Here is a 17,870-nt window from a genome sequence, read left to right on the forward strand (position 1 = left end):
CCACAAAATCCCCCCCTCTTCCTCCATATATACAACCCTTAGGGTGTCGTTTAGACTTTGGGTTTTGTTTAGATTAAAAGTTCGCCATAGCTGCAACTTCGCGTACTTCGTTTGTGTCCAACGACCAGACCAAGACGTCACAGAACCCCACCTTGATCAATAAATTTTTCATCTTATATTCGCGATATCCAGATTGCAAACTCAGTTTCTTGCTTGTGCTTCGTTTGCTCGCAGGAAACAGACCCTCGTGGTCAGGTTGATCGTGCTCCGACATGGTCAATAACCCCTCGGAAGTTGGTTTAGCGATTGCTAAGGCGCGACGCCTCGCACATTCGTAGTCGGATCGTCAAGGTCGACTCCCACAGAAACGATAGCCACCATCTCATCGAAACATCGGGACACCTTAGCCTCTATCAAGTGGTATCAGTTTTCAGGTTGCTCGGTGAGATTTTACAGTTTTTCGTAGTTTAGATCGAGTCTGTTCTTGATACCTACAGTCCACGAAAAAGCCAAAAAATTAGGGTTAGTTCATCATATCCGAACCAATCTGAGCCTTTGTGATGCGAAGCATCCCAAGGCCATCCCCATGGACCTACCTACATCTCCCACGACACCACTTGCACCCATGACAAGAGCCCGTGCGAGAACCATCGAGAACGAGGTTAACTCTCTCCTTGTTGAACTTCCCTTTGACCCACGTGAGACATGGCTACTACCTCAATCGGAGTTGCTCTGTGTGCTTAGGTACCATATAAGCAACCAAGGAGATGGAACGGTGCAAGATGGACATCAAGAGCATGGAGACATTTTGCCCAGCCCTGAAGGACCGGAACAACCGCCCGACCACCGCCCGGGCGGAACAACCGGCCGACCATCGCCCAACAACCGGTCTGCCTTCTGTGATCGAGCGGTGCAAGGCCGGCACAACACCGGATGTACCGGTAACTACCAAAAGACCGGTACTACCGCCCCGACAACCGATGCAACCGCTGGCCCCTTCGACGTCCATCTCCGCAAGCCAGCGCCAGACCTCCCAGCGGAACTACCGCCTTCCAGGACCGGTACTTCCGCCCTGCATGAGCTCCCAGCGGAACAACCGCCCCCTTGACCGGTACTACCGGCCCTGCCTGCGCACAGTCACTTGGGCCAGGGCCCGTGTACCCTTTCGTTGCCTAGACTATAAATACTCTATCCCGTACAACTTTCTAGGGTTAGCATTGGTTTAGCTCCTTTGAGAGATAGAGCATTGCTCATCCATATCGGATCTACTCCACGAGAGAGACCGCGGCCCCTCTACGGAGAAGATCCACTTTGGATTCAAGACCCCTTTACGGGAAGATCCCCTTTTGGATTCAAGACCTCCTCTCGGAGAAGAACCGGCTACCCTTTTGTATCGTCCTTAGTTGATCGTGGATTCATGTATCGTTCTATGTATCCGAGGATCTAGCACATGTGTGACTTGTTCTTGTTTGGTTTGAGTGATTCTCTTGTGTTTTCCCTCGTCTTCTTTCCCGTGTTCATCGTTGGGATCCGCTCCTTTCGTGAAAGATCGGCCTAGAGGGTCTCTACCCTACATCATCTTGGATCAGAGCCAGCTTGTCTCTTGATACCATCATCTTGGTATCATGAGCAAGGTTGATCACGATTTCGGAGCCTCCCCGTTGTGTTTCTAGCCTAATTTTGTTGTTTTTCATCCTAATTTGAAAATCCCCACCAAAAATAGCCCCAATTTTTTTTGTGATTTGTTGGTGTGTTGATGTTTTGTTGGATCTGATCCGTGGTTTTGCTTGGTTTCAAGTGGATCTAGCATCTCCCCATTTTCCCTCCACATTCCTTCCTTGAAATCGATCGAATTTTGCCTACGAAATCATCCTTTTCTGTCCCACAAACCCATACCCGATCCAGATCTTGTGATCTTCCCGACCCCAGCGGTACTACCGCCCCCACGAGCGGAACTACCGCTAAGGCACCAACCGGTACCACCGCCTTCACAAGCGGTACTACCGCCCCACCCAGTTTCAGTTGAAACCGACTGGCCTCTTTGCCAACCACTTATACACCATCATCACTTCCGCATACTACCCCCTTTTTGTGCTCGTTTCACACTCCGACACATGTTGCCACTTCGAGGTTTGAGAATTTGAGTTGAGGTACCGTATCCTTTTGTGTTTCGGCTATTTAGGTACGGTTCGAGATCGACACCACCGCCGCTCATCTTCGCCACGGACGCGTCATCAACAACGACCACCTCGACTACGACTTGGTATTCGTGCCACCATTTTGACACCATACGGAAGCAAGACCGGTAACCTCATTTTGGTATTGGACACATCACTCTTGCCATTACATTGATAGCCATCATAGCCTTACTCATTTGCGTTGCTTACCCATCGAGACTAGCCATTGAGTATTGCCGGAAACGAGACTTGTGCACATTAGTGATCATACTTCCTATAGCATACATACGTCATTGTTGCCTATATTGGTATCATCTCTTGTGTCATAAAGTTGTCCTCGCATACTAACTTGCTATCTTGGTTCGTCAAGCATTGCATGAGAAAAGAGCTCAAACATCAAAGAGCCAAACAAGCTTTTAAGCAAAGAGGAAAGATACGCAAAGAGCTTTTAAGAAAGAACCATAGCATCCTCCAATATTAAGATTGTCATACTCGATCATCTTGGATCGTATCATAGCCACACCTTGCATACAAAATATTTGGGATAGAAGTCGTTGCATTTTTTCTAAGTAGGTTGTGCACAAGTTCTTGTATCCGCTTATCGTGCAATCGTGCTAGTGTCTCTCTAGTGTTGTGCAACAAGAGCATTTTTGTGGATTCCACACTTTGGCTCACCCTTGGTTGCACAACCCCACTTATCTTTTTGCGTGTGTGTTTCCGTGTACCTTATATGCTTGGTCTACTTGTTACATTGCATCTTGCGAATCTTTTCCAACATTATTGAAGCTCACTTACAATTACATCAAATTTTTGTGCCACCATCCTAGCCAAGCTCCACCAAAAGCTTTTACTTGCGTAGGTGTGAGAAACCAACAAGAACTCGTACCAATTGTGCTATTTCCTTGTCCTACATTGGAGTGATCCTCGATCCACTTTCAACTTCGGTCAAGGTACATTTGGTATTCGTTCTTCTTTTTCTACCACTCACATTTGTATTGGAATGATGGATAGGCCAAGTACTTCTACCAACCCACTCTTCATGGAGCAAGATGACGACATGAACTCCTTCGTCACCAAGAGTCACCTCTTTGGTGCACAACGAGCTTTACATCAAGAGCAACAAGCTATGAGTGAACGCATCGACAACCTTGCCGCCGACTTACGACTTTCCGAGAAACGTACAAGGGACTACTTTGACAACAAGCTCGACGATCACAAGCAAGAAAATGACGCAAGGATGGACGAGATTCGCGCTTTGTTGCTCAACCGCTCTTCCTCCACTTCAAGAAGGAGCCGTTCCAGTCGCCATTCCGACTTAACCCTCTCCGGCTCAAGTACACCGACATCGAACACTCTTCGTCGAGCCGCGCGCACCGACCGTCAAGCAAACCTCAATCCACTTCGAGACACCGACCCTCAAGAGAGCCAACGACGTCAAGCCGAAGAAGCCTTTGCGCTAGCTCAAGAACGACAACAACAACGACAACATGAAGAGGAAGAACGCGCGCGTCTACACCAAAATGCACAAGATGTTGAGGCTCAACGTAAAGAACAACAACTCCGTGACTCTCAAGCACTTGAGGCGCAACAAGCTCTTCGCGAGGCGAGTCGAGCCGTTGCCGACCGAGGCCGTCAAGCCCATGAAGACGAGGAAGCACTTCACGAAGAAATTCTCGAACGACGACTTCAAGCTCGCATGAATCATCAAATTCCTCCTCGAGCTCGACGCGCTCCTCCACAAGCTAGCAAAGACCATCAAGTTCATCAAGAGCATGAAAACACCGGGAATACTCCGCGACAAGAGCAACACGAGGTTGACAACCCTCCGCGACAAGAGCACCACAAGTTGAACAATCATCTACAACATCGGCGTCATCATCCTCGACCCCAACACAATGAAGAGCAATGCTACGGCAAGCTCAAGTTCACCATGCCCAAGTTCACCGAAAGCAACGATCCCGAAGAATACCTTTCATGGGCATTGAAAGTCGACAAGATCTTCCGTTTGCACAATTATGAAGAAGAGAAGAAGATCGCGATGGCATCCCTTGAGTTCCAATACTATGTCCTCATTTGGTGGGAACAAGTCATTGAACGCCGCGAGACAAGAGGTGATCCACCCATCACTACTTGGGCACAAATGAAGGATGTCGTGAGAGCACGCTTCGTGCCTACCTACTACAACCGCGACCTCTTCAAGAAACTCCAACAACTCAAGCAAGGAACAAAGAGCGTTGAAGATTACTACAAGGAGATGGAGATTGCAATGATAAGAGCCAATGTGACGGAAGATGATGAGCAAACTATGGCACGTTTCTTGAATGGACTCAATCACCCTATCAAGAAGATAGCCGACTTCCAACCATACTCAACTCTCATCGAGCTCGTGCACCAAGCTACCAAAGCGGAACGCCAAGTGCAAGATGACTTCAAGTACGCCAAGTTCTCATCCAAGTCCTACGGCTTCTCCAATAACCAAGCCTCGACGACTCCAACACCGCCTACAAGAATGTCTACTTCCAACACCGACAAGCCGAATTCCAAGAAAGCTTCGTCAACTACAAGTCATCCTCCTACGAGCAACTTCAAGACGAGAGCTTCATCATCATCAACCCCAACTGATGAGACCGTCAAGACAAGTTCCTTCAAGTGTTTCACTTGCGGAGGCCGAGGCCACAAGTCCTACGAGTGCACCAACAAGCGGACCATGGTCTTCAACGACGATGGCACTTATGACTCCATGAGTGAAGGTGAAATGGACGCACTTGAGCAAGTCGCCATGCACCGCCAAGTGAACAATGAAGAAGAACAAGTCTTTTGTGATGAAGACTCGAGTCCCGCACCTGTTGTCTCCAAAGTCTTGACTCTCCAACATCACCAAGAAGAAGACCAACGATGCCACATATTCCACACCAAGGCCGGCATCAATGGACGATCCGTCAAGGTCATCATCGATGGAGGGAGTTGTCACAATCTCGCAAGTGAAGAACTTTGCTCCAAGCTCCAATTGCCCAAGACGAAGCATCCACATCCTTACAAAGTGCAATGGCTTAGTGACTCCGGCACCATCCAAGTCGAGCACCGAGTACAAGTCTCCTTCAAGATCGGCGCATACGAAGACACCTTCGAGTGTGACGTTGTTCCAATGACCGTTTGTCATCTTCTCCTTGGACGGCCATGGCAATTCGATAGAGGAGTCATCCACAACAGTCGAACGAACCACTACATCTTCAAGATGAAGGGCAAGGAGTACGTCCTCCGTCCAATGTTGCCAAGTCAAGTGCTCGCCGACAAACATACCACCCATCATGGAGAGAATGGTGAGAGAGTGAGCCACCAAAAAGAGAGTGAGCGCCACAAGCCCAAATTGAGTGCCTCCACGATGCGCGAAAACAAGAACTTCGTTCTATTTGCAACCAAACGTGAGATGAGAGAAGTGTGTGAGAACCCATCTAGTGTCCTACACTACGTCCTCGTGTGCAAGGACAATGCACCACAAACTAACACCTCTCACACTCTTCCTCTAGTGTTGTCTTCTCTTTTGCAGGAATTTCAAGATGTTTTTCCCGATGAGCTACCTCCGGGACTACCCCCTCTCCGAGGCATTGAGCACCGAATCGACCTCATACCCGGAGCACCGCTTCCGAACAAAGCTCCCTACCGCGTCAACCCTGAAGAAACCAAAGAAATTCAAAGGCAAGTAAAACATCTCATAGACCATGGACATGTGCGTGAAAGTTTGAGCCCTTGTGCCGTACCAGTCATTCTTGTGCCAAACGTGACGGTAGTTTTCGCATGTGCTCCGATTGTAGACCTATCAATGCTACCACCGTTCGTTATAGATATCCCATTCCACGCCTAGATGATATGCTCGATGAGCTTAGCGGTGCCACTATATTTTCCAAAATTGATCTTAAGAGTGGTTACTATCAAATCCGCATACAAGAGGGCGATGAATGGAAAACCGCCTTCAAAACCAAGTTTGGTTTGTATGAGTGGTTAGTCATGCCTATGGGTCTCTCGGAAGCACCGAGCACTTTTATGCGCCTTATGAATCATGTCTTTCGCCCTTACATTGGTATATTTGTTGTGGTTTACTTCGATGACATTCTTGTCTTTAGCAAATCTATACAAGAGCATGTCACCCATGTCTGCACCGTTTTGCAAACTCTTAGGAAAGAGTGTCTCTATGCTAATATGGAGAAATGCCTTTTTGGTGTTGATAAGCTCATTTTCTTAGGATTTGTTGTCTCTTCTAAGGGTGTTCATGTAGATGAGTCCAAGATCAATGCTATTAAGACTTGGCCGCAACCAACCAACTTGCATCAAGTGCGTAGTTTCCTTGGCCTTGCGGGCTTCTATCGTCGCTTTGTAAAGGATTTTAGCACCATTGCTTCGCCTTTGCATGCTTTTAGCAAGAAGAATGCACCTTTTATTTGGGGACCATCCCAAGATACCACATTCAATGAGCTTAAGAATTTGCTTATTCATGCTCCCGTGCTTGCTTTACCCAACTTCGACAAACCCTTTGAAATTCATTGCGATGCTAGTGGTAACGGTATAGGAGGTGTGTTAATGCAAGAGAAGCGCCCCGTAGTTTACTTTAGTGAGAAACTTTCCGGAGCGCAACTCAATTACCCCATCTATGACAAAGAGCTATATGCTTTAGTCCGCATTTTGCATGAATGGGAACACTACCTTCGTCCCCATGAGTTTATCATTCATACCGATCATGAGACTCTCAAATATCTTAAGGGACAGACTAAGTTGAACAAGCATCATGCTAAATGGAGTGAATTTATTGAGTCTTTTCCTTATGTCATCAAGTACATTAAGGGTAAAGAAAACGTTGTGGCGGATGCGCTTTCCCGCATTTGCATGCTTGTCATGCAACTTGAGTTAGATGTCATTGGCTTCGAGCATATCAAAGACTTATATGGGCATGATACGACTTTTGCCATTCCATATGCCAAGTGTTTGTCGAATACATTTTGGGAACGCTATTAAATCAAAGATGGCTACCTTATGAGAGCTAACAAACTTTGCATTCCCGAGTCCTCGCTTCGTTTGTTGCTTTTGCAGGAATCTCATGGAGGCGGCTTAATGGGACACTTCGGACGCAACAAGACATTCGCCACGCTCTCAAAGAGCTATTTTTGGCCAAAAATGTTTCGGGATGTCAATCGTTTCACCAACCAATGTTCTACATGTCGCAAAGCTAAGTCCAAAGCTCAATCTCATGATCTCTATATGCCTTTACCAATTCCATAACAACCTTGGGAAGACATTAGCATGGACTTCGTACTTGGTTTGCCTCGGACTCGCAATGGGAAAGATTCCATATTTGTCGTTGTGGACCGTTTCTCAAAAATGGCACACTTTATTCCTTGTAACAAGATAGACGATGCTTCACATGTGGCTAATCTCTTTTCTAGGGAAATATTGCGTCTACATGGTGTGCCAAAGACTATCGTCTCGGACCGCAACGTCAATTTCCTTAGCTACTTTTGGAAGACCCTATGCGCCAAGCTCGGAATCAAGCTACTCTTCTCCACGACATACCATCCTCAAACCGACGGCCAAACGGAGGTGACAAACGGCACACTCTCCGCTCTACTTCGAGTACTCATCAAGAAGAACATCAAGGAGTGGGAGGGGTGTCTACCCATCGCCGAGTTCGCCTACAACCAAGCAAGACACTCAACAACCGGCAAGTCCCCTTTCAAGGTCGTCTACGGATTCAACCCTTTGTCACCATTGGACATTCTACCTCTACCACTCCAAGAGTGAATCAACTTGGACGCAAGTGCACGAGCGACCCATATCAAGAAGGTGCATGAAGATACAAGAAACACCATCGAGCGCCAAGTAAAACGCCTTGCGACCAAGCTCAACGTCAACAAGCAACCTATGGTCTTCAACACTGGTGATCTCGTGTGGCTACACCTTCGCAAGGACCGCTTTCTACAAGAACGCAAGTCCAAGCTTCGACCACGAGCGGATGGCCCCTTCAAGGTGCTTGCACGCTACAATGACAACGCTTACAAGATCGACCTCCCGCGCGACAAGTACAATGTGAGCGACATTTTCAACGTCAAAGATCTCTCTCCCTTCCATGGTGATGAAGAATTTGATCTGAGGACGGATCTTCCCCAAGGGAGGGGAGATGATGCGGAGCATCCCAAGGCCATCCCCATGGACCTACCTACATCTCCCACGACACCACTTGCACCCATGACAAGAGCCCGTGCGAGAACCATCGAGAACGAGGTTAACTCTCTCCTTGTTGAACTTCCCTTTGACCCACGTGAGACATGGCTACTACCTCAATCGGAGTTGCTCTGTGTGCTTAGGTACCATATAAGCAACCAAGGAGATGGAACGGTGCAAGATGGACATCAAGAGCATGGAGACATTTTGCCCAGCCCTGAAGGACCGGAACAACCGCCCGGGCGGAACAACCGGCCGACCACCGCCCAACAACCGGTCTGCCTTCTGTGATCGAGCGGTGCAAGGCCGGCACTACACCGGATGTACCGGTAACTACCAAAAGACCGGTACTGCCGCCCCGACAACTGGTGCAACCGATGGCCCCTTCGACGTCCATCTCCGCAAGCCAGCGCCAGACCTCCCAACGGAACTACCGCCTTCCAGGACCGGTACTTCCGCCCTGCATGAGCTCCCAGCGGAACAACCGCCCCCTTGACCGGTACTACCGGCCCTGCCTGCGCACAGTCACTTGGGACAAGGCCCGTGTACCCTTTCGTTACCTAGACTATAAATACTCTATCCCGTACAACTTTCTAGGGTTAGCATTGGTTTAGCTCCTTTGAGAGATAGAGCATTGCTCATCCATATCGGATCTACTCCACGAGAGAGACCGCGGCCCCTCTACGGAGAAGATCCACTTTGGATTCAAGACCCCTTTATGGGAAGATCCCCTTGTGGATTCAAGACCTCCTCTCGAAGAAGAACCGGCTACCCTTTTGTATCGTCCTTAGTTGATCGTGGATTCCTGTATCGTTCTATGTATCCAAGGATCTAGCACATGTGTGACTTGTTCTTGTTTGGTTTGAGTGATTCTCTTGTGTTTTCCCTCGTCTTCTTTCCCGTGTTCTTCGTGTTCATCGTTGGGATCCGCTCCTTTCATGAAAGATCGGCCTAGAGGGTCTCTACCCTACATCACTTTGCATAGTCTTTTCAGTATTTTGCTTTGTTGAATTTGCGGTTGCATCGTCGTGTCTAGTTGCTGGTCTTAGAGTCTAGTCTTTTAGAGTTTCATGTTTTGGTCATAAGTTGTCACGCCGCCGCCACACCATCATCATCGCCCCTGCCATCTACCAGCACCGCTTATCCGCCATCGATCCGTCTCCATATACCATCACCAATCCGTATCCATATACCACCACCAATCCGTCTCCATATACCATCATCAATCCGTATCCATATACCACCACCAATCCGTATCCATATATCACCACCAATCCGTATCCATATACCACCGCCGCTGCCATATCCTACCATCATATATCCACCACCAATTCGAGTTCCTTTCATATTAGGTTTGTTTTCGAGGTCCGTCTAATTTCCGATTCGTGTTTCCTTGCCTGAGTAGGTTTCGGAAAAAAAGAAAAAAAAGAGTCTGGAGACCCTCGGGTAGTTTTTAGGCCAAAATTTTCACAGGCAAAAATATTTTTTCCCTATCCTATTTTTAGGCTTTTCTGAGTCTTTTGAGCCACGTGCCATCATAGTGATTTTTTGTCGCACTTTTTCGTCGTCGCTGCCCTGATTTCGGAAAAAAGTCAATTTTTTTGTGCCCATCTTGTCAGTTTAACGAGGGAAGAGTTTTGAGACACTCACCATTATAGTGACTTTTCACAAAAAAAAGAGGAGCGCAAAAAAAAGAGGAGCGCAAAAAAAAAGAGCGAAGAAAAAGTTCACAGTGTGCTTTTCCCTTGTTTACGTGCAGCGCCATGATTTTTTTAGTGTTCTAGGCTCGCGTCTCTAGCATGGTCTAGCCTAGGACCAGCACAGTACCGTCGTTGAGCGTTTATTCAACTTTGCATCTCTGAATTGATTATTGCCGACCCTTTTTGCTACCATATTATAAGCCTTCCCAGCTCCACATACATCTACGTCGCGCGTTTGACTCTCCCTGGTAATTGCTCTATCAAAGCTTTGAGAGTTTTGACTACGACGGTTGCTGATCACCGCCTGCTGCTGGGTAAGAACTGGTAAGAATTTGAGATTTGCTTGACGAATTTGTGACATCCACCACCACCTCTTGTTAGTAGTCTGTAGGATCATATTCTTGTGTGTTTCTATTGCTGCTAACCATGGCAGGATCACAAGACGACGAGACTGACTGGGAGAACATGACGAATAAGGAGTTGCATGATAAATTTCAGCAAATGATGAGTGGACAGGTGCAAGATGTGCTAAACAGATTTGAAAGGGCCATGGAGAAGATAGGTGGCATGGGGAAGACGTTCGAAACAAAGCTCGATAACAAGTTTAATGAATTGCTCGCGTGTCTTCCACCACCACCATCGTCTGCCCCTAACACACCTCTACAATAACAACAACAACAATGTCGCTTTCCAAATCAAGTGGGATGAGCAAAACACGTTCCCATGGACCCTGGGCAAAATTCTGGTGCCGCTGTTGATGCTTCTGCCGCTCCTGCTGCTACCGCAGAGGTGGAGGACTATTACTAGGATGAGGTTGACCAAAATCAGAACTACGTGCGACCACCAGCACCACCACCACCAGGTCGTCCGCATGCATATCATCGCGATGGTAGGGCTGCACCACCACCTGAGGTACATGACCATCTTCCTAAACTAAAATTGAATATTTCACCATTTGCCGGTAGATATGTTCCTGATATATATCTTACTTGGGAGTTAGAAACTGAACAACGATTTACATGTTTACAATATCCTGAGGAGAGACGTGTTCCTGCTGCTGTTTGTGCTTTCACTAGCTTTGCATGTGTTTGGTGGTCTGAACATTGTAGATTATATCCTATTCCAGCTACTTGGGCTGCTTTGAAAACTGCTATGGTACTCATTCGGTTCCACCATATTATCAACGTGAATTACTTCAAAAATTGCAGCATTTAAGACAAGGAAAAAAATCCTGTAGAAGAATATTATCAGGAATTACAAACTGGCATGATTAGATGTGGTATTGTTGAGGAGAATGAAGCTATGCTTGCACGTTTTATGGGTGGATTAAATAGAGAGATTCAGACCATTCTAGAGTATAAGGAGTATACTACTATCACTCGTTTATTCCATCTTGCTTGTAAAGCTGAACGTGAAGTGCAGGATCGACAGGCATTGGCGCGAACTAACTTTTCTGCTGGTCGATCTTCATCATGGACACCACGTGCATCCTCTACTTCCACTCCACCAGCACCTCCATCAGGTGCCACCTCCAGCCGTGATACAAGAAAGCAGGCACAACCACCACTATCTGCCAAGAGCACACCTGCCGGACCTGTGCACAGCTCTTCTTCTTCCATGGCATCAACAGGGCAGATAAGTGATATTATTTGTCGTCGTTGTAAGGGAAGAGGACATTTTGTGAGAGAATGCCAATCACAGCGTGTGATGATTGCTACTGAGGATGGTGGGTATGAGTCCGCTAGTGACTATGTGATGCCCCCGATTTGACCGTACACTAATCATACACGCAAACGTGTACGATCAAGATCAGGGACTCACAGGAAGATATCACAACACAACTCTAACAATAAAACAAGTCATACAAGCATCATATTACAAGCCAGGGGCCTCGAGGGCTCGAATACAAGAGCTCGATCATAGACGAGTCAGCGGAAGCAACAATATCTGAGTACAGACATAAGTTAAACAAGTTTGCCTTAAGAAGGCTAGCACAAACTGGGATACAGATCGAAAGAGGCGCAGGCCTCCTACCTGGGATCCTCCTAAGCTACTCCTGGCCGTCGTCAGCGAGCTGCACATAGAAGTAGGCACCTCCCGAGTAGCAGTAGTCATCATCGACAGTGGCGTCTGGCTCCCGGGCTCCATCGTCTAGTCGCAGCAATCGAGTATAGAAAGGGGGAAAAGGGGGAGCAAAGCAACCGTGAGTACTCATCCAAAGTACTCGCAAGCAAGGAGATACACTACATATGTATGCCTTGGTATCAAATGGAAAAGGGGGTATCATATGTGGACTGAACTGCAGAATGCCGGAATAAGAGGGGGATAGCTAGTCCTTTTGAAGACTACGCTTCTGGTAACCTCCATCTTGCAGCAGAAGAAAAGAGTAGATGGTAAGTTCACCAAGTAACATCGCATAGCATAATCCTAACCGATGGTTCTCCCCTCGTCGCCCTGTGAGAGAGCGATCACCGGTTGTATCTGGCACTTGGAAGGGTGTGTTTTATTAAGTATCTGGTTCTAGTTGTCATAAGGTCAAGGTACAACTCCAAGACATCCTGTTACCGAAGATCACGGCTATTCGAATAGATTAACTTCCCTGCAGGGGTGCACCACATTTCCCAACACGCTCAATCCCATTTGGCCGGACACACTTTCCTAGGTCATGCCCGGCCTCGGAAGATCAACACGTCGCAGCCCTACCTAGGCACAACAGAGAGGTCAGCACGCCGGTCTAAATCCTATGGCGCAGGGGTCTGGGCCCATCGCCCATTGCACACCTGCACGTTGCGAGGGCGGCCGGAAGCAGACCTAGCCTAGCAGGCGTTCCAGTCCAATCCGGCGCGCGCCGCTCAGTCACTGACGTCACGAAGGCTTCGGATGATACCACGACGTCGAGTGCCCATAACTGTCCCCACGTAGATGGTTAGTGTGTATAGGCCAGTGGCCAGACTCAGATCAAATACCAAGATCTCGTTAAACGTGTTATCTTGAAATAACCGCGAACGCCGACCAGGGCCAGGCCCACCTCTCTCCTAGGTGGTCTCAACCTACCCTGTTGCTCCTCCACAAAGATCCACTCAGAGGGCCGTCGGGACAAACGTCCTTTCAGACCCAATCCGTGAATCACTTGCGGGTACTCCTACGAGTCGACCCGTCTTTAGTCACCACAAGTATCATATATTATGTATATAAGTATATACCCGTGACCACCTCCCGAGTGATCACGGCCTGATAGTATAGCATGGCAGATGGACAAGAATGTAGGGCCACTGATGGCAAACTAGCATCCTATACTAAGCATTAGGATTGCAGGTAAATGTAACAACAATAGTAGCAAGGACAGGCTATGCATCAGGATAGGATTAACGGAAAGCAGTAACATGCTACACTACTCTAATGCAAGCAGTATAGAGAAGAGTAGGCGATATCTGGTGATCAAGGGGGGGGGGCTTGCCTGGTTGCTCTAGCAAGAAAGAGGGGTCGTCAACACCGTAGTCGTACTGGGTAGCAGCGGCGTCAGTCTCGGTGTCTAGCGAGAGAAGAGGGGGAAGAAACAATAAATATTAAGCAAACAGATGCATATCGATGCATGACATGACAAGTATCAGTGCTAGGGGTGCCCTAACGCGGTAAGAGGTGGTACCGGTGAAGGGGGAAACATCCGGGAAATTATCCCCGGTGTTTCGTGTTTTCGAACAGTTGAACCGGAGGGGGAAAGTTGCGTGTTTGCTATGCTAGGGATGCGTGGCGGACGAACGGGCGGCGTATCCAGATTCATCTCGTCGTTCTGAGCAACTTTCATGCACAAAGTTTTTTCATCCGAGCTACGGTTTATTTTATATTAATTTTAAAAGATTTAAATCATTTTTAGGATTTATTTAATTAATTAAATCAACATTATCCAGAATAGTGTTTGCTGACGTCAGCATGACGTCAGCATGACATCAACGGTCGACCTGGTCAACCTGACAGGTGGGGTCCCACCTGTCAGTGACACATTTCATTATCCAGTTTAATTAACCTAATCAGGATTAATTAGGGGGGTGGGCCCCACTGTCATTGACTAGTTAATTAACTAACAGTAGTTAGTTTAATTAGTTATTTGGTTAATCTTAATCATGATTAATTAGTTTAATTAGTTGTTAAGTTTAATTAATCAAGATTAATTAAGTTAGTTAATTAAGTTAATTAATTAATTATTTTATTTATTATTCATTTTTTTAAAAACCTTTGTTTAATTTCGTTCTGGGGACTGGGCCCCATGTGTCATTCGCCCAGGGGGCCGACGCGGGTTACGGGCGTTGGGTTAAAGGGCAGCGGGCGAAGCCACAGCCCACCCTGGTAGCGAGGCGAGGCCGTGCCGGTGCTGGTTTTGGCGCTGGCGCCGGCGAAGTAGCAGCGGGCCGTCGTGGAAAGCCGAGCGCGTGTGGGACTCCTGGGAGCGCGGGCGGAGGTAGGCAGCGGTGGGGCACTGGTGCCGGCGAAGCAATATGAGGGCGGCGCGGGCGCATGCCAAATGAGGGGCACGGCCGGTGAGTGAGGCACGCGGGCGCGAAGGCGGCCGCGGCGGAGACAAGCAGAAGCAAAGCAGCTGCAACAGGGGGCGAGGCGCGGGCCATGGCGGTGTGCGGCGTGAGCAGGGCAGCCAAAGGAGGGCGCGGGCGGGACGAGCTACCGGCATCCAGCCGCAGCTCGCAGCAGGGAGCGGGGGAAGAGGCAAAGCACAGTGCCGGGGCTCGTGTGCGAGCAGTGAGGCCACGTGGCACGGGCGGTGGTTGCGGGGCGTGCCCCGAGCGCGTCGAGGAGCGGGCGTGCACGGCTACAGGCGCGGTGAGCGCGCCGACAGAGGCGGCGGCCAACGGCGACTACGGCCGTTGCACGGCGACGGGAGCAGAGGAGGAGGAAGGGAACGGATGGCGGAGCTCACCGAGCCCTGTAGGTGTGCTTAAGTAGGCTCGGGGAGGAAGACGGGGACGTCGAGGCGGAGGAGCGATGTTGAGGTCAGGGCGGCGTGGCTTGATGCGGGCCGTCGGGGAGGAGGCCGAGGACGAGCGATGGAGACGGGGAGGCGGCGCCGATGACGGCGGGCGGTGGGGAGGTTCCGAGCGGCGGTGGTCGACGACAAGCGACGGGCGGTGTCAGGGGCGATGGGGAATGGCATCGAGGGAGGTTTCATCCCCGATCCAGATCGGGATCGGGGGAAGAGGGGAGGAGGGACGTGGGGAGCGAGTGGGGGAGTGGGTGCGACGGGCTAGGTTTCCCGTTGGTGGGGGGGGAGGTTATGGGGACTGAGGGTGCGGCCCGGGCCTAGTGGGTCGGCGGGGCGGCCTGGTGGCCTGCCGGGCCAAAGGCCAGTGAGGGGGGGGTCCTTTTACATTTTTGTTTTATCTTTTACCTTTTTATTTATTTTCTTTTCTGTTTTAATTTTATTTCCCAAATTGTTTTAGTTTGGTAAAATATTCAATTAGCACCTAACATTGTAACATTAATTATACCACTTGCCACAATAACTTTGGCACCTAGCTAAAACAATTTAGTATTTTGTAAAATATATTAGAAGTATTACTAATTGTTTTGCTGTTGTTTTAACCACTTCAGGGTATTTCATTATTTTATAAAGATGTTGTTTCTCCACCAATAATATCCATGATTTATTTGTCATATTAAGAACATTTTAGTTTTGACTTTCGAAAACTTTAATTGTTTGACTTGATTTTAAATTTGAAATTTGAAAGGGATTTGAATCATCGCAAGATTAACAATAGTAATGGTGGTGACGTGGCATCATTAGCGGAGGGTTACTGTAGCGTAACTATCCGGGCGTCACAGACTATGATGAGGAGACTTTGGCTCTTATTACACATGAAGAACATAGTGAAGAGGATTCTGATCATGAGACGCAATACATGGCTGCTTAAGATGCTGGCAGGTATGAATGTTTAGTTGCTCAATGTGTTTTGAGTGTGCAGGTTACACAAGCTGAGCAAAATCAAAGGCATAATCTGTTCCATACAAAGGGAGTTGTGAAGGAACGTTCTATTCGCGTCATCATAGATGGAGGGAGCTGCAATAACTTGGCTAGCATGGAGATGGTGGAGAAGCTATCTCTCACCACAAGGCCACATCCACATCCTTACTACATCCAATGGTTCAACATCAGCGACAAGGTTAAGGTAACACGTACTGTTCGTGTGCATTTTAGTATCTCTACATATGCTGATTATGTTGATTGTGATGTGGTACCTATGCAAGCATGTTCCTCATTACTTGGTAGACCATGGCAATTTGATAAAAATTATGTACACCATGGTAGAAACAATCAGTATACTCTTGTTCATAAGGATAAAAATATTACTTTGCTTCCTATGACTCCTGATTCCATTTTGAAAGATGATATTAATAGAGCTAATAAAGCAAAACAGGAGAAAAATAAAAGTGAAAATCAGATTGTGGCAAAAGAATTTGAGCAACAAATGCAGCCTAATAATAAACCATCTAGTGTTGCTTCTGAAATTAAACTGAAAAGTGCATGTTTACTTGCCACCAAATCTGATATTGATGATTTAGATTTTAGCAAATCTGTTTTCTATGCTTTTATGTAGAAAGAGGCATTATTTTCATTCAAGGATGTGCCTTCCTCTTTGCCTCTTGCTGTCACTAACATTTTGCAGGAGTTCGCTGACGTCTTTCCACAAGACGTGCCACCGGGATTACCACCTATTCGAGGGATTGAGCATCAAATTGACTTAATTCCTGGTGCATCATTACCCAACCATGCACCATACTGTACCAATCCAGAGGAGATGAAGGAGATTATGCGTCAAGTACAAGAACTGCTCGACAAAGGTTATATACGTGAATCCCTTAGTCCTTGTGCTGTTCCTACCATTTTAGTGCCGAAAAAGGATGGTACGTTGCGTATGTGCGTTGATTGTAGAGGCATTAATAATATTACTATTCGTTATCGTCATCCTATTCCTAGGCTAGATGATATGCTTGATGAATTGAGTGGCTCTACAATATTCTCCAAAGTTGATTTGCGTAGTGGATACCATCAAATTCTTGTGAAATTGGGAGATGAATGGAAAACAACATTTAAAACTAAGTTTGGATTATATGAGTGGTTAGTCATGCCTTTTGGGTTAACTAATGCACCTAGTACTTTCATGAGGTTAATGAACAAAGTTTTACGTGCTTTCATTAGACGATTTGTGGTAGTTTACTTTGATGCCATATTGATTTATAGCAAATCTTTGGAGGAACATCTGGAACATTTACGTGCTGTTTTTATTGCTCTACGTGATGCACATTTGTTTGGTAACCTTGGAAAGTGCACCTTTTGCACCGAGCGAGTATCTTTTCTTGGCTATGTTGTTACTCCACAGGGAATTGAAGTTGATAAAGCCAAGATTGAAGCTATTGAGAGTTGGCCGCAGCCCAAAATGGTCACACAAGTGAGGAGTTTCCTTGGCCTCGCTTGTTTCTATAGGCGTTTTGTGAGAGATTTCAGCACCATTGCTGCACCTCTCAACGAGCTTACAAAGAAGGATGTGCCTTTTGTTTGGGGGTACCGCACAGGAAGAAGCCTTCACGGTATTGAAAGATAAGTTGACACATGCTCCGTTACTCCAACTTCCTGATTTTAATAAGACTTTTGAGCTTGAATGTGATGTTAGTGGAATTGGATTAGGAGGTGTGTTATTACAAGATGGCAAACCTGTTGCATACTTTTCTGAAAAATGGAGTGGGCCTAGTCTGAACTATTCTATTTATGATAAAG

Source organism: Triticum urartu, chromosome 1A (assembly GCF_056163025.1).
Source record: "Triticum urartu cultivar PI428250 chromosome 1A, HENAU_Tu73, whole genome shotgun sequence".
NCBI classification, from domain to species: domain Eukaryota; kingdom Viridiplantae; phylum Streptophyta; class Magnoliopsida; order Poales; family Poaceae; genus Triticum; species Triticum urartu.